Source organism: Anser cygnoides, chromosome Z (genome assembly GCF_040182565.1).
Source record: "Anser cygnoides isolate HZ-2024a breed goose chromosome Z, Taihu_goose_T2T_genome, whole genome shotgun sequence".
NCBI lineage: Eukaryota > Metazoa > Chordata > Aves > Anseriformes > Anatidae > Anser > Anser cygnoides.
The window spans coordinates 64,683,728-64,702,163 of record NC_089912.1 but is presented as its reverse complement, the minus strand read 5'-3'; the positions used below and the strand labels follow the sequence as shown (position 1 = coordinate 64,702,163).

The following is an 18,436-nucleotide window of genomic DNA, read 5'->3' as shown; positions in this document are numbered from 1 at the left end:
AAATGTGTTTCCTCAAAGTCAGAACTCACTGAATTTAAATTTCTCAGAGCTGACTGCTCTACCCTTCTCATAGAGCACATATTTTACCATTTTCAAACCCTCTAGGTCTGGAGCGTACACAGCCATCATTGAGAGAGGGGTTTGATCAGGCGACTATGATCAGGCATGTATAAGATCCCTAAAAGGTTTTGACTAGTTTACAGTTGTCCTGTGAAAAACAGTTGGCTATCAAATTAGATAGAAATAGAGAATCAACGAGGTCACACAAAGTTACAAATGACTTTTATCCTCATATTTGCAATGGGGTGTGAATAGTTTCTTCTGCAGTCACTCGACTGCAGCTTGCATTTTACTTACTTTAACAAAGCTCTGTGTGATTGCTTATTATACTGATATAGTATCTGATATTATACTGTGTATTTTGTATCTCCTTCCAGGACAGCTGCAAATACCTTAGTTACAAAACAACAACAAAAAAAACCAAACCATAGAAAGGTAAATGCATTGAACATCAAAATTATAAACTCCTTGAAGATGGTGAAAAAAATGTGCTCAAAACCAGCATCCTTGAACCATTTTGTATTTGCCTCTTCTCAAACACTTTGTCATTTGTGATTGATAAGAAAGCACAGGCTAATTAGTTCTAAAGTTGTGATTTGAAATTATGTTATTTCTATGGATTTTAAAGTGAGAAAATATTTAAAGAAATTTAGTACTTTCAGAGGTTGCTGTGGCCCAGAAACTGGGAAGAAAATGTGTTTCTCTACTTATAATGCACCATGCACAACCACAGTACAGCCCAGGCAGCCAGGCCGGTTTAAAAAATAAAATAAAATAGTTTTGAGCTGGTACAGGTCTAATACACTGTGTGTGTGATAAGTTTTACTATACTCAAGACTTTTCTATGGAATTGTATTATTTTTTTAATGTAGGGATCAGTACATTTGCAGTCTGCATAGTATTTTGAATATAGCTGCGTAAAGGGTGGGTGGTTTGCTTCTTTATTTCTGTCCAAAGCACAGTGGGTGCTTTGTAACACCTGGTTTTGTTTTTGCGGTGATAAATGACTGCCTGGCCGACATTTGTGATAGGAAATATCGCTGTGTCGCAGACAAGCCGGGACATCCTCTCCATGGGGATAACGGAGGGCTGAATTCAGGCAGGAGGCTGGTCTTTCCTGGTAATGCTGAATTAATGCAGAGTTAAGCCCTTGACTAGGAGATTTCTGTATGAGCAAGAACTTTATGGTTTCGAATATAGCCACAGGAAATGAAATAATTGTTAATGAATTTAGAGTCGATGAGTATGCAAGCCGAAAACCAAAGAGGACCCCCTGCACTGAAAATGTTACCCAATGCTGGGTATGAAACTATTTTGTGAGGTCTTGGGGCACACTGGAAGTTGCAACATAAACTTTTGGCTGCTATATTGTTACCCGGAGGGCTTGCTAATACCGCTGCTTTTTACTTTTTTCCTATGCAAATTATGTTAGTCTTCCTATTTTTGGATAAGATTATGTCCTTTACATAATCACTTTTCCTTCTGGAGGGAAATCTTCAGACACTAGTGATCTCTGGGGTGTTATTTCTCATGCAAATTCAGATTACGTATTTAAAGATGTTTGTAGCCTGTAATGTTGCTAGTGTTTGGTAAAATGACACTACAGGGAGGAATACAGACTATCCAGTGCCTACCCTAAGACCGTACGGATGCCTACAAGCCATTTTTACACACTTTGTAGCCTGAGGCCTGTCTTTGGTCTATGAGTTAATAAATCTGGTATGCCTTTCAGACTTATTTGTCTTAAGTTTTGACAGTTTGGTTAGGAAAGTGGTTGCATGTGTAGATCAAGAGTAAAAACCATTCAACGCTTTCAACACACCAGCAGTTAAGCATCAGTACTGTGGCTGGCTTATCAGGAACAACTGGATTTTTTTTTCCTTTAATTGGTCTCAAGGTTTGCATTTGATTACACGTCTCTCAGGGTTTCACAGCTCTAAGAGAGACCTCAGCTATGCCATGGGCTGTGATGGTTTGGTGTATCACTGAAGGTGAAAGAACAAATCTGCACTACCAAACTTAACGGGTTCCTGAAGGCATTTTATGGAGATGAGAGAAGGACAAAGTATGAAGACAGCTCATGGTGAGAAGCAGCTTTGGCAGCACAGTATGTTTGACCCCAGCAGAGTTTTTTATTATTTTTGTTTATTTATTTATTTTTCCTATTGATTTACCATAAGGCTGAGTTGTTGCTGGTGTTAGTGTGGAGGTTGCAGCCTACCTCACAAGAGCAGCATCCTTGCAACTGTGGATTTTTTTCCCAACTCCTGTAAACACTGCAGGAAAGCGAAGTGCCTTGCCCAAAGCTCTGGATCTGCTCTGGGGAGAGGAGCCTCAAAATTAAATGCACAGCTCTTGCCTCTCTGGCATCAAACTGCCTTTTTGGAGCTATCCCCAAAGTATAGAAAAGGCAGAAGCATCAGAGCGTGTTCCTAGACACTTGTCTTAAAAGTATTCCCCTTGGTGGTGGTGTAACTTGTAAACTGTCCGGTGGCACGGAGACATTTCCTACTCAATAAAAGGAAAGAGCATCAAAATAGCAATAACTCAGCCATTGATACAAACTAGAGACTTCTCTTTGATTATGGTTTAGTGGTAGTATTTGCACCAAAGGCTTTTATCAGTGTTTGGAGGGAGTGGGGACAGCTATCAGAGTATAATTAAACTCAATTTAGAAGGTTTAATTTGTTCTTTGGTGCTGAGGGAGTCATTCCAAAGCTTAGAATTATAGAGGGGATTTAATCATAAAAGATTAAATAAAGCCTAGCTGTGTTTGACAAGCATTTCACTCTTGACTAAGTCATATGATCCATAATTATTCTCTAAGAGCCCAATTAGCTCTGTTCCTTATTTAAACTGTGTAGCTTCAAAAAGACTCTTCCTGTGTTGCTCGATCTGTGCTGCCTTTTTGATGCACGCTTTCCTTAATCAGGCTTTTCAGCCAGCCTGTTCCTCAGCCCCTGCCTGCCGTGAGGTCCATCTGTCATACACCCAGTTCAGCAACATCTTGTAGACGCCTTATAAACCGTCCTTAGAAAGCCTGTGTGGCAAAGTGCCCCGGGGCAAGCGATAGCACAAGTCAAAGGCCAGCCCGATGTAAAGCAGAGTGATTTAAACCTGTCTGAAGAAAGCTCTAAAGGAGTTTTTGCTGGAGGCTTTCATTCCACCTGTTGCCCTATGACCTCCTCCTCTGGGACAGAGACACGTTGTATTCTCTTCATGGAAACAACACTTATCTTCTAAGTTCTCGCCCTTTTTTTCTTTTTTCTTTTTTACCCCCCCCCCCCCCCCCCCCCAACAGTGCTTATAGCAAGAGAAACTTGGGGAACATCGTGCCAAGATTGATACCATTCCAGTAGCATACTGGGTGTGTGTCGTTCTGCCAAATGCACATACTTGGCTCAAGAAAAAATAAAATGTTTTACCTAGTCAAAAATTCCTCAACAATAGCTCAGCAGGAGTGCATGAACTTTTCCAAATACTTGAAATTATTAATGGAGATTCCTTCTGAAGTGTAATAGCAAGCCTGCACTTTCCTGTAAGTGGATATGCAATCTGTTCACATCTGATAGAGCTAGGGAAAAACATTTGTCAAGGTTCAGTTGGCTACAATTATCCCCCTTTTTCCCTTTAAAACTCAGTTGCAGAATTTCCCAAGTACTTTCTGGCAAACAACAGCAAAGACATAAAGGAGCTCTCACGCATACTAATTGCTTGCATGTTTTGCCCAAAATCTGTAATGGGAGGCTGAGCTGTGCAAATGCTGTTTCCTCTGCATCAGGCACTGGTTTGGAGCTGGAGGTGAGATCTCGGGGTAAAAGCCCACTTTTCAACTACTAAATTTCTTAACTAAATCCAAGGAACTCTTTGCAAAGCCTTTCCATTACGCTTGATTTCACTGATTAATCATGTCCTACTGATTATTTACTTATTTAATCTTCTGTGGTGCTCCAAGTAGATAAAAAATCATGTGGGCATCTAGAAAACCAAGCCAAGTGTTACTGGGGGAAAGTGTGCAAAATGGGGAAGGGCTTGAGGAGTCAGGGACTGGCATTGGATAATTTTTTTCCATTTTGTCTCATAAGATTGATTATGGGCAGTGCAGTCCATGCTGGTGTTGAGGCAGTCTCTGACCTGACTGCAGCTCTGACCAAACCAGGACCAGGGTAATCGCCATGAGATGGAGATCTGTGTCGTTGGGACTGAAGAAGACAAAGCTTTTTAGCAAAGCCTCATGCAGGAGGAGCCCCCGCAGCAGTGGTTTGGGAATTCAGAGCAGTTGTGTGCGTGGCCAGCTCTCTGTGTTGATTTTTTTTCAGGGTATAATTCCTGATGTTTCTGTCCCAGTCTCCTGGCTTCCAGGTGGCATAATTCCTGCAAGCAAAAATCTCATTCAGCATGCACCAAGTCATTCAACAGTGGAAAGATTTCTTAAAATAGTTCTGCACTCTTGGTCTTTGGCATAGGCAGATTTCCCAGGCGGCCATAGCAGATGTCGGATGTTTTGCTTCTAACATATTCACAGTTTCACCCTTCCTTAAAACACAAGGATGCACCAAGTTATTATTTAAATTGGAATCCATCTGAAGGGTGACCTACTTTGCTACATTTCTGCAGCTAAAATGTTTCTCTGTGAAGGTGTGATAGGAAATCAGTTATAAACTATTTATTAAAAAAAATAAAGAAAAAGAACAAGTCCTATAAAGGTGAACTGTCCTAAAAAAAATAAAAAAAAAAAAAGTCTGAGTTCTGAACCTGAAGCAGTCAATGGCACGCAGAGATGAATTTTTCTTCAGGTTCTCTTTGTTATCCCATCACATGTACTTGGGACTGAACACAATAAAATGCACAGCCAGACCTGCAGATGAGATATATCAGTGAGGAATAAAGAATGTTGGCTAATTTATCTGAAGACAATTTGTTACAGGATTTTCTAACAACAGCTTTAAATGTGCCAGAAATTAAAACACATTTTGATGTTGAGGGAGGGGTGTAAAAATAGTAATAATAAAAAAAAAAACATTCAGGCAATATTTTGTTTATACAAAGCCACGGTAATGCAGAGTGCAACTCTTGCTGTGCCAGGCCTGATGCCTTTGGCAGAGATGAGGAGCCAAACCTGTGGAGGGAACACTCGCCATCCGCTCCGCTGTAGCTGGAGCCACCACGGGATGCTCCTCTTGGTCCCTGCCACTGACTCCATGGACCAGCCCCTTCATTTCCCTCCATCCTCTGCTGTCATTACTCCTCAGCAATGAGAATCCTCTTAGCCAGCCTAAATTAATGCCCTCTGAAAAAAAGAAAAGAAGTGTAAAAAAGAAGCTGAGTATGAAGTATGAGGGGCAGGAGAATTGATGGCAGAGAATACAAGTTCTCAGCTCAGGAGCAGCGTCCCCACAGAGGCTCTTTGCTCCCTTGTACCTTTGCAGCTGTGGTTTAGCTCCACGAAACTTGAGGTCTTTCCAGGATTTCAGAGCAGCTTTCTTAATACAAAGCCTTTGTTTGACCTTTTCCTGTAATCCCCGAGTGCAGTGCAGTGTTGTTTAATCAAAAAATAGTAAAGTCACTATCTTGCTAATAATTACAATGTGATTTCTTTTTCACAATTTTTAAACTAGTGCTCATTTACAAGAAAATGGCTAAGATAGTTACATGGTTGAGGCAGCCTTTATAGAGAGACGAGCCTCTGGATGCCCCAGTTCTCCACGTTTTGTTCCCTTTAACACACCAGTGTGGCAAAAAATGGCTCTATTGGACTTGTAGAAGCCACCTTCTTGGGATATGTCCCAGCGACTTTCTGCTGGAAGAGGGGAGGAATGCAGGAGCAGAACCACACAAGGCTTGGCCATTTTTAGTGCTCTTTCCCTAAGCTATTGCTGGAGATGGGGCTGGGTTAGATTTTTTTTTTTTTTTGGCCTACCTATGTCAATTTTCTGGTCTTATCAGTGCTGGTTATTTATGTTGTTTCTGTGTCTAATAATTTCCTGAGTAGTCTTGTTTTACAGTATTTTATCTTTCTGGGCATTTGGAGCACACATGTATGTACTTAGCAAGACGATGGTTTATTTCCCCAGTAACTTGAAAATAAAATATACCTCTTAAAAATCACAAAATATTTGAAGAGCCAGAACGCTACACTTAAAAATGGCAAAATACTCTGAAAATTGCTTTAACAGTTTGGATTCACTAACACATTCCTTTTATCCCTTCTAAACTTCTTGGCTTACTTAAAAGATTCCTATCCAGATTGTCTCTAACAAATTCATCCTAGAGACAGATTGCACAATTAAAACCGACCTTATTTTTCTTTTTTAGGCTTTCTGTGTTATTCTCAAATTCTGGATTGATCGTTGTTTTCTAATCTTAATTATCATGTCATTTAAAGAGCACAGAGGGGCTTTAAAAATAATTTGAGCTGGGATCATGCCGAAGCTGCATCTGGATTCCTGGAGGATGAGGGAAGCTTTGAATCAAACAGCTGACAAGTTTGCTGGACAGGGAAAGGCCAGCAAAGCACTCTCAACCTGTGCAGATATCAAGGGGAATTCTTGGCTGCTGTGGTGGTAGAGTTGCTCAACCTTGTGGCTTCATTGGGAAATCTTGTGTCCGAGGCTTTGCTTAACACCTGAGCCGCTGATACCTGACGTCCTGTGAAAAATCTCTGCTGGTGGGTTGGATTTTATTTCATTTATTTAAATTATTTTCAAGTACTTGTTGCTAGAAAAAGAGATAATCGCATTGTGGATGGTGTCATCATGAGCATCCCATCAGAAATGCCGTGTTTCTTGCTCTGCTTGAACATCCTGGTGTTTTCAAGCAGTTTCGCCAGGAGTTTCATGAAGCAGAACACTTGGTGACCATAAGTATTTGGAGGATCCCCCCCCCCCTTTTCATGGTGTCTCCCCATCCCCGGCGCTCATCCCTGTGCCACCCTGCCTCAGCTTTGCCTGCACAGTGGCTCCAGGCAGACACTGAGAATGGAGTCAGGGATGGATCTAGCTTTTTTTTATTGTTGGTGGCAGCTTTTTTCCTTTACTTTGCTTCATCGCGTTTTTAAGCCAGAGAAGTCCCTAATGTAGCTAATGGGGTGTCACTGGCTACAGAAAGCTCTCTGAACAGTGTGAATTTTCCCCTAAACGATACATGTCTAGTTCCACTCTCCTTATCCCAGTCCTAAAGTGAATGAGACAACTGAATTCATTCCAAATCTTAGCAAAAATGTTACCTTTGGGGTGGCAAAGCAACAAGAATATGTCATTGTAGGAGCTGCCAAGGCTAATAATGTACATTTAGGGAAAGTGTGTGTGTATGTATGTGTATGTTTATATAGCACATTGTATGCTAATGCCAGAAGGCACTCGGGAAGTTGGATGAACTTCCTGCTCTTAATACCAAGAAGTACTCTCCCTCACCCCCAAACAGCAGAAGTGTTGGCATATTTAATTTCAGACTTATGGTTGTCATGCAAAAGTTGAATCTGAAATACTTCCCGAGTTTAAAAAATTGTTGTCATATCTTTTTTTTTAAAAAAAAAAAGAAAAAAGAAAAAGAAAAAAGAAAACAATAGCTTGTGCCTGACAGTGCTTATTTATAAAGACTTAAAAAGCAAAAGAAGAAGAAACAATTGAGTTTTTGTGACCTGAGCCTTTGGCACCCATCCAAACCCATTTGCATGCTGAGTCCCTCCATTATACATTTTGTCAAATCTCTTATATAATCCCAGTGTCTCTGGTCTTAATCTTAAAAAAAATAGGCCTTTGTTTTGTGTTTGACTCTGGAGGATAAAGAATAGGAGACTGTCTACAGCGTTGTCAAACATGGGTGGGCATTTCAATGCGCCTTATACATTTTTCTATTGTGTGAGGGCTTTTCCCTCTGCGTGCGTGAGTCCGCTGGGTGTCCATTGTTTGTGTCCTCCCCTGGCGTTATCTTCCAGTTCCTCCTCTTCTCCAAGGGAGCAGATTTCTGCACAACAGCTCTCCTCCCAGGCTCAGAAAAGCCGCCTTCACGGGGCTGCTGGCAAGCTGTGTGGCTCCGGCACTGCTAGGGGGGAGCATCCTGCAGGGCAGAACCTAGATTAAGCTGTTGGAGAAATAACAAGAAAATTGCAACACCTGGGGAGGGAGGGAGACACGGGGCTGCGTGATCAGGAACCAATTCTCAGCATAGACCGAAATCTGCAGCTTCCATTTCCACTTTGATTTTATCCTATACTGCACGAACTTCACTGTTACCGGTTGTAGAGGAGCGCCTGGGCTGCAGTTGCTGCAGCAGACTGTGTGCAGCTGGTTTTTGCTTCTTGTTGATGCAATTTGTGATGTCAGGTCCCAGTCCGTATCTTTGCATCTCTTGGGAGAGCAAGACACATTCAGCTGTCAAAATACCAGATTTTGGTGGGGAGGGAAGAAAAGGCAGCATTTTGTCTTGGGTTTGTCCAGGCTGTTGTTTGTCACCTATCCCCTCCATTTTAGCTCACAGCTCAAATAGCCTCCCCGCGCTCCCTGTGGTGCAGAAAAAAGATGGAAGACCTTAGATGCTCTGTTATTTTAAGATTAAAACAACATTAAGCTGGCCCACGTTATGCAACTAAGAGCCCTACTTCATAGTTTAGTGAGGTTTTGTACTGTTAACCTCTTTTTAGCTAATCACATTTTTGTTGTGTTTGCCAGATGTTTGTGGCTAAAGGGCTATGCTTGCTGATACCATTTGTCATGTATTGGGGAAATATTCATAATTCTGGTCAGAGTGCTGTGGTGGTGATAAGAGATGGGTTTCTCCATGGCAATGTCTGTCCAGAAAATTAAATGGCATTGTCTGGTTGTCTGCAAGTCTCTTGTCAACTCATTATAGATGTTTCTTTTCTGCATAACATAATTTCTGTTCTTTCCCTCAATAACACTACTGTCATTATGACAGCTGAAATCTTTTATCCCTGCATCTGATCCCTGGGATCAGTCTAGGATCTGTGTTTAACCACCTCCCTGTCATTAAGCCATTTAGGGGCAACATTGTAGTCCTACTTCCAGGCCTTTTCTAGGGATGCCTGGTAGAGGAAAACTTGCTTTTTTGATGCAACGAAACAGAACTGCAATGTGAACTATTGCCAGAAAGTATGTGAATATTGAGACCTGAACAACAAGAAAGCCAAGCAAGCTGTGACCATGGTGGCTTGCTGCACTTCACCCTGATGAACAGTGATGTTGGGTTAGGATGGTTTTACTTGTTTAACTGGAACAGGTTATTTGTCCCTTGAATATAAGGGTGTTTCTCAGGAACGATTGTCCGTGCATGTTAGCCCATGGATCCTCCAGCTCTCCTCAGTAAACACGGATGTGATGTGCACAATGGCAATATTTCTTCACTCTGCACTTCTGGAACCTCCTGCCCACCGAGCTGCAGTGCCTAAAACACCACCTAAAGACACCAGGATCATCGGGCTGGGTGGTGCTGGCACCTCACCTCTCCCAGTAACTCATCTTCACGAGTGGCCAAGGTCACTCTCCTCGATATTCTCCTCCTGCTTTTCCCCAGCTTTCAACCCTTTTCAACTCAGAGACTTGCAGAGCAAGATATAACTTCTGTGTATTTAGTAACTACAATAGATTTCTCTTCTGCGAATTTGTCCAGTTTGCCCTTGAACAGATGAAATCTTTATCATTCCTTGGCATGGACCCCACCGTTCAAATAGTCATTGTTTGCGTAAAATTCATGTTGTACTTGATTCTTACTAGCTTCATTTGATGCTCTCTGCTTCTTGCAAAGGGCATACTATGTGACATTGCATGGTACAGCACAGTTTTGCATTTTTAAGGTTGTCAGCTTGGCAATCTCTGATATATTTTATAGACATTTATTTGGTAAAAGTTATTCCAGCACAATATTTCCTCCTATAAAGTCTCATTTCTAATCCCTCATGTTGCTTAAATCTGATTTCTGGGATAAACATCTCTTAAAATATATTTTCCATTAAGTAAAAAAAAAAAAAAAATCATTTGTACTTAATTAGGGAGAAATTATTGAGCGATTCACTTCTATTCTGGAGATTGCCTGTGTGTGAAAGCAGGGAGGAATGGTGGCCAGATCCTGCACTGACAGCTCTGCATTTCCAGAACTTGGGGTTTGTTTCTGCCAGCACAGTGATGGATGACCACTGCTGGACTCCCCAAAACCTCCTTAGCTGCCCGGTATGGCACTGATACAGCTTTGAGGTACATTTTCCAGCTTGGAGAGACGGGGCAAGCCTGTGGGTGCTGCAGCCCTCCTGGGGCTTTGCCGCAGGCATTGCCCTAAGGTGACTTATTTAAACAGAATGGGGATCATGGGATTTACTGATAAACTGTGGGAAAGGGAGAGCTGGTGAAATGAAGGCTGCTTATCTCTACGTGATGCAGCATGCAAGCCGGGATATAAATTACAGTTTTCACCAAGTACTAATGGAGAGGCTGTTCCGGAAAAGCAAAGGTAAAGCCTGTGAAGCATGCTAAGCAGCTGCTTTTTAACCAAACTACTGGCAAGTGGCCCTTCAGAAAACTACTTACCTTGAGTCCCTGTAAACTCTGAGTGCCATTCAGGTGGGAAATGTGGGTAGGCTCAAAACAGGGCTGATCTCTGTGCTTTCTGGGATGTCCTTGGGGTGGCTGTGGGAGCAGACACATCCTGGATGCTAATGAGTTCAGCAGCTGCTCCATTAGTCATTTTCCCACTCTCAGCACAGATGCTGAGTTGCCAGGCTGGGTGTTTCTAAGACAGTGGATGCCTACTGTCTGTTGCCAATGTTCCTTCAGTCTTCATTGGCTTTTTGTCTTGGTCTATTCTAAAATTTAAACCAGTTCGGCTCTTAAAGAGTGTAAAAGCAGTGTTCTTATGAGTATTTGAAATCATAGGCATAAACTGCCTTTTTTTTCTTTTTTTAACCTCTTGATTTATTTGAAGCATCTCTAAAATTCTGTTAATGCCCTGTATTGACCTTGCTAGTGGATTGTTATCCCAGTCCCAGTTCTCAGGGCACGGTCCCATGGACATGGGCTGCTGCCCCTATGGGGACCTGCACAGCAACTCTCACTGGGCACCCAAAATTAGCAGTCTATCTTTTGTGTGACTATTGTCCTTCAGAATTAAAATGGACAAATATCCCTCAGCAGAGCAGGTTTTCCAAGAAGCTCAGGGACAGGTCTCAGTAGATGCAGCTGAACCAAGCCCTCCCCTAAGCAAGAGTTAGCTTTTATTATTTCTGGAGGTCTAAGCCTACTGCTAGGACACTAATACTGCTGCTTTATCTTTCCTGAGGCAGTTTAATATTTTCTTGGCTACGTAACCCATCTTCCCGTGCAGTGAGCAGATGTTTTCACTGGATTCCTTGCATCTCTGAGGTCTCTTTCCTGGATGTTTTGCATTCAATTAGAATTTATGAATGTGTAGAAGCTCCTTCTGGGATGTGCTGCGTTTCTTCCCAGCGAGTTTCCCAGGGCACTGGGATGTCTGTTGCCTTTTTGGGGTCTCTTGTACTTGTGTGAACATAACTCTCCAGAATGCTTTGTCAGCCAAGGGTCTTGCCACCTTCTGCAGCTGATAATTAACAGGCATGAATCTGTTAACAGCTAAGGCAGGTTTCTGTCCTACTATTTCACTTCCTTCACATGGGAAGCTGCCAGCTTTTCCATTCTGAATGTTTTGTTTTCTCTCTTTTTTAACTCTCATGCCGTGAAGTGACATCCTGCAACTACAGCAGATCCTTAATCTCTGCATCACAGTGCATGTGAAATAATGAAGGTTTGCTGCTTTTCGCTGGTCCTTGGTCTTTCAGCCTTGCTGCTCCAGGACCTGTGGTTTCTGGCAGCCATGAGCATAGTTCTGTCCCTCTGGCTCTGTCTTGGGTTGCTTCCCTTCAATTTGAGGTTCAGTTTTTTGACAATGAGTGCCTGTCACCTGCATGGAAAAGGTCTGATGTACCTGCACTGTCCCCGAGCCACTGCAAAGCACTGCAAGCACTTACCAAGCACTGCAAACCCTTGCTTGTTATTATCGGCCTTTCCAGTTAAACATAAGTGAATAATTTGAACTGAAACTTCGGCTTGGCAATAGCTGTGTAATAGCTCTGCACATGGGATGAAACAGTCTGCCATTACGGGATTACCTCATGGGAGAACTCCTTCAATTCTTTCCAGTTTGGCCTCCAAAATACATTCTGGTTTAGCTGGTGAATTTCTAAAAATGAAGTTAGGACAACTTGGGCATGGTTTAGACAAATGATTAATGAGCACTGATCCAGTTATAGCTGTTCTGTGCAGCTTTTTTCATTATTCTATCTACGGAATAAAAAAAGAAAAAACATTCAACTGTTGTTTCACAGCACATGCCCAGAAGTAATTCTTAACCTTCCTGATTTAAAAATAAGTGTTGAGCTCTTGTGCTTGCAATCAAATCTGTCTTTCAAAGGTGAGTTCCCTGCCTGTCTTCTCTGAGCCTTATTTCATCCCCTCTCTTTTTCTGGAGGAGATTGAAATAGATGCTATGGAGACCATTTCTCCACCCTGACACGTAAGCAGACCTGGCCAAGGGAGCTGTGGGCTGCCTGCAGTGCCTGCACACAGAGGTTCTGCCACGTGCTGCCCCGTTCCCCATCGTTTATCTTCCTGGTTGTGCGGTGCAGGCCCCCAGCTACCAGGCCGTGACATTTAAAGCAGCCAGCCTGGGAGCTTTTTAGGATTCGGACTTTGCATTTCATTTTTTGGAACTCCTCAGCACCACTAAATCCCAGTTTGGAATCAGAAAGAGAAGTGCGTGCTCGGTGCTTAGAGGATGGGATGCATCTGTTCCTGTGTTCAGGAAAGCATTACGTGCCCCGTTAAGAAGGGGAAGGCCATTTGGTGCAGCAGTGGGTCCTTCAGACGCGTTTGGAGGACTTGGATCTCCCTTGGCTTAGCTACAGCTGCTGGGTGTCATCAGGCTCGTCTCTCTGGGCTAAGCCCAAAGGGATTTTGGTATTGCAGTGGCTGACTTCTAGGCACCCGGCCACCTAATGCGATCCAGATCCCGAAGTCAGACATCCAGACACATCCAGGGAAAACTAAGGGCCTGCAAGAGGGAGCCCCACAGAAGCACAGGATGCAGGGGAACTGTGTAAGGTCAGTGCCTTACAGGCTGGTAGCAGCTCCTCTCCTGGAGCGAGATGCTTAGGGCAATGCCAGCATCTTATTTTACATATATATATATACACACATATATATTTTATTTTTATTTTTATTTTTTTTTAACAGAGAAAAGCACAGAGGCCCTTGGGACGAGCTATGTGTGACAGTGGGTTCCCTTGCTCCAGAGGGACTCAGTGCTGGGGGGTTTGGTGGAGGACGTGCCCCAGCAGAAGACCTGGGGGCACGGGGCACCTGCAGGTGCAAGCCACGGTGTTGCCTATGTCAGAGGTGGTGGGAGTTTGTGTTCTCAGCCCCTCCATTTACCTCATCTTTAGTGCTTTGCAAAGGACTGGGCTGGGTGGAAACGAGGTAGATATTCATAAATCAGCAACTAGTTACTTGGGCTGCAAAGGTGTTTTAAAGAAACCGTCTGTAACACGTTACATGCACCACCGTTTCAGAAGGCTAAAATACCTCTCCAAATAAAAAGCAGCAATGCTGGCAAGCAGTCTTCAAAGGTAGCGCAGTAATCCCTGAGGGGAGATCTGCTTTTGTGAGGAATTCCCCCCGCAGACGGCTGGGAGCTCTTAACAAACCGGTCCTTTTAAACTGCCGTGCACTGTGAAGCTTGAGCGAGCACTCATTCATGTGGCACAAAAAGCAACAGCAAAGTGGGGGGGCCAGGGGTGGAAGGGCTTAGTCAAGGTGAACACTACGTTGGGTCTTTACCCGAAGCCATTGTGGGTACAAAGGAATGGCTTCAGTGGAAGTAATAAAAGATATGTTATCCCACGTTTAATAAAAAGCAACAGTGAAAATACAAAGGGTTCGTTTCAGGCTCTGGTTATCTGATGCCCTGTTTATTGTGCACAGCCATAGCTACCAGGATGGAGACCCATGAAACGCATTGCCCTTGGACGTGTAGGCTGCATAGCCACATGGTACCCATCTGCTTTTTTTTCCTTTTGGAATTGCAAAATCTCCTTAGGACAATCCACATCCATACTCCCTGGTGGCAGAGAAGGCTGCAGAGGGCAGATGTGCCCTGGGGACAGGGAGAGCCTGGAGCGAGCCTGGAGGAGGACATGGGGTGAGCAGAGGCTGGGCTGCAGAGCATGCATGGTTTGCAGTAGGAGAGGGATGCAGGGCAGAATGAGTTTCTGTTTGAGTATAAGTACAACCTGGTAGTGATTTTTTGCTTATCCTGCTAGTTCTTTCAATTCGTGTTTGAAGCCATTGTGTTATCTCTAGTGGTTAGACCATGGTATTGAGAAGAAAAAAGAAAAAAGTTTCTTGACAGTGCATTTCCTGCTAACTAAGATAATAAAATCTGGGGAAGGATCCCCACTAACGTCAACAGGGTTTGACTGGGGCCATAGTCCACTTCCAGACAGTAATAAACACTGCACATTTTTCCTATCAAAAGCAATTATTTTTCAGCTCCATTTCACTGGCTGAGAAGTTTACCTTTGTAATGCCGTATAGGAAAAAAACATCAGGGGACTTGGATTACAGTCATGTTTAAATTTCTGTGTATAAAACAGCAAAATACTTTTAAAGCTTATGTTACAAAATATTTTGTTTTTTTTTGCTGATGCATTTTGCACCAGCCTTATGTTTGTCAGCAAGCCCAGAAATTTCAAGCAAATGGAATGGATTAAGACAGACTTTTTCAAGGAGTTGTACTGGGACAGTTCTTAAAATAACAGCTTTCCTCAAAAAGTAGATTGGTGTGCTATGATATCATTGCGGAGTCATGACTTTGTGAAACAAACTTATTTATATTAATGAAAAATATTTCAGTTGAAAACACTGTCAAAACAATCTCCAGGAAAGTCATTGTTGTGGACTGGAAAGAATGCTACTTCACATGTGTTTAATTATTGGGGGAAAAAAATGAATCTTGCCTTGCATCACAAAAATCAATCTGCAATAACAGGAAATCCTGAGCCATTTATGTAGAGGTTCCTCTTTCATTGTAACTGGCAATTGGTTCCAGCTTCTAAAACCTGTCTAATTCTCGACAGCTACAATAATACTGCCTGCACCGAACTGTTACATGGCAACGTTCTGATGGTGAGTCTGATTTAGTGCTGTAAATCAAACAACAACAACAAAAAACAATGGAAATGACTCGTTGGTATGCGGTGATGCTCTATTAGTTGTTGGTTATGAACACAGAGGTCAGCAAAAATAGGGAAATGTCCAAATTCATGAGCAAGGAGCTGATTATTCTCCTTCCTTCCTCAACCTGTGAATGTTTGTGCTTACACAAGCTGAGGAGATAAAAAGTGAGATCTGGCCTGCAGCTATTTGTGCTGCCCCAGAGCCCTGCATTCCTGGCCCTGCAGCAGGATGCGGTTGCATTAGTTACCACACAGAGCAGGAGCAACAGCCCTCGTGCTCAAATATTTGTGATTTGGGATGCAGATCAAAGCAAAATGTGTGGATGCAGGATGACAGGGTGGTGCAGGGAAGCCACGCGATGGTGTTAGCAGCATGTCAGCAGCACAATGCTGCCAAGCCTTTGGTGCACGCAGCAGCAAAGGATGCTACTGAGGAGCAGCCGCTTCCACCTGAGTGTTGGACACTATTTTTTTCATGCTGCTTTCTCTTTATGTTCCTTGCTTTTCACTTTCTCTGTGTGTTTTATCCTCCTTCTCTGATCCATTTTTCCACCTGTCACTCAGACACTTACAGAAAGGGCATGTGTTTAAAACAAGCCCACCAAACTAATTTATTGGGATCCTGCAATAGGCTTGCACAGGGAATCAAACCTCTCAACCAGGAGAGCCAGATGCTGTCCAGCCAGTGAAAGGAGGCTGCATTGCAGGGCTCCTTGCCGTGGCACCATCAGCAGGATCAGGTGAGGCTGCCCAAACCCCTGTGCTGCTCAGTTCCTATCATCCTGCTGGCCATGCTCAGTGCATGCCTGATCCATTGCAGGCTGGGGTGGAACTGGATGATCTTCAAGGTCCCTTCCAACCCAAGCCATTCTATGACTCTATGACTTTATGTCTACTTTATCTCTTTTCATTTGTTTAGTATCCAGTTGGTAAGTAGGAGAGAAAGCAAGGGAAGCAGCAGGCTCCTCGTGTTACATCCAACTGTACCTAGGATGGCTCCGAAAGAGGATGATCACTGGCTGCTTTATTTTTCAGATTCATTATGAAAGAGTTGCGAATGGCAAGCCATGTCCACATCATTGTGTGCTTTTCCAAAGCCTACAAAGGTCATGCTCTGTATCAGCTGCCACGTAGCTGATCTTGAAAGACCGTTCTCCAGGTTGCAGTGTGACCCCCCACAAGATTTCTCCTTCAGCTGAACCAATTCCTCCAGCTCAGTGCTTGCAGTTCATTTCCTCTGATAATATTTGTACCGTGTATTTAGTCAGAGAAGAATATGGCTATCTCCACGTTTCCTACGTGTGAAAGCATTCCCCTTCTGCAGGGATTTTGTGAGGAGCAATCTTGCACTTACAGGGAACGTCTTGTTTTCCTATACTATGCCAAGGAGTGAATAGACTAAACAGAAGCAGACACAGTGCTGAGCACTGATTTACACCTGTCCGTGCTAGTAGATTGTTGGCATTGTGTCCTTGGCATGGTTTTGGCCAAGGCTATGACAATTCCTGGATGTGTTTCAGGGACACTAGGATGGGACTTTTCCTGGGAGGTAGTATGGATACAGCATATCATGTGTTGGAAGACAATAGGTTTTGTCATATAGGTAGGAGGCTGGGTGTGCCAGATAGCTTCAGGGAGACACACTGGTCCCTGGCATGGTAGTATAAGTATGGATGGAGTCACAAGGTGAGATCCTGCCTCTTTTCACTCTTAAATACCTCTTAAGATACATACTTGTTGATAAGAGAGCTACTGATGGAATAAGATACTAGCCATGGGAGCAAAAACCCGATCAAAGGATCTTTCAAGTTGTAAGGGACCGTATGAGGTCTCTAGTCGAGGCTCCTGCTCAAAGCAGCGTCAGCTATGAGGTCCAACCAGGTCATTGAGGGGTTTATCCAGCCTGGTTTTGAAAGCCTCCAGGGCTAGAAATGGTATCATACCCTCAGGTGCTGTAGCAGGATGGCAGCTTGCTGGTGGCTCAAGGTGAATATAGACTCAGTCAAGCACTTAAGGTCAGATTTTCTCACATACATGTCAATGCCTGTTTTTAAATCTTGTTTCCTTTATTCGTTAACTTTGAACATGTGTTTACAGCATAATCTTGGTTGCATTGCTCCTTTTGAAAATAGTAAGTAAAACCTCTGCCATGCACAGTAGAGGCTGTGGTTTATCATTAATAAAAAGGAAACCCTACAGGGACCCTGGCTGTAGGATGCCAAGCCCTTTCCCGCCTCGGGGCAGGCTGGGGACTTGGTACAGAATCTGGGGCACTTGGCACTCTTTGTTTCTCAGAGTGGGCAGGAAGATGACACGCCTTCCAAAACCCAGCTTCTCATGCTGGTAACTGAATAGTTAGGCATTTTCCTGCTCTGAAAAGAGATTGTCTAACATCTGATCAACCCACAGACTGCAGTGGTTTGGAGAGCTAAACTGCTTCTAACTACTGCTCTAAAGAGATCCCAGCAGAGCTTGCCAGATTTCTTTATTCATCATTAAATTACATATCCCCCTTTCTAATATTCCGATTCTGTGCTCGTTTACTCATGGGTTTATCGGTTTATTTGTGCCATGAGTCACTGCTCTCTGTTTGGAGAGCAAATACGCACTGTCCTGCAGCCTTCCCCCAAATGGACATGGTTAACTGTATGGGGATGGTGGGGCAGTTAGGGGCTGAGCTTCACCAACAGCTGGTAGCACTGAGCAGTTTAATGCTTTTTTAATGAAAATATGTTCACAGACCTACTTAATTACAGGTCATAAATTGAATGCACCGTATCTGTCCATATTACCCTAAGCTTTTTTGTAAAAAGCCTGGGGTAACTTCAATTATTTCCATGTGAATTTATTAAAATTAAAATGTCCTTTCATAAGCAACATTGAGAAGCTGGAGACATGTTTTCAGTGCTGTAAATTTATCTAATCGATGTCCTAAGGAGTACCATTCCTTGGTGGTTCCCTGCTGCTCTTCTCTCGTGTTCGAAAACTAAGTCAGAAGCAGGAGCATGAAGACAAATGGGTGATTGCAACGTGTAAATGAAGCACTGACAAGCTAAAAGTAACCCATAGGGGCAGAACACTTATTTACATTGTATGTAAAAGTAAATCATAGCAAACAAC

At 43.2% G+C, this 18,436-nt stretch overlaps 1 protein-coding gene across 3 annotated transcripts in view; it reads left to right on the top strand.

Annotated features, from left to right (window-relative positions):
- The window catches only part of CCBE1 (collagen and calcium binding EGF domains 1), a 95,776-nt gene that overhangs the window by 24,768 nt on the left and 52,572 nt on the right, over positions 1–18,436 (top strand). The gene's annotated exons all lie outside the window — the stretch shown is intronic.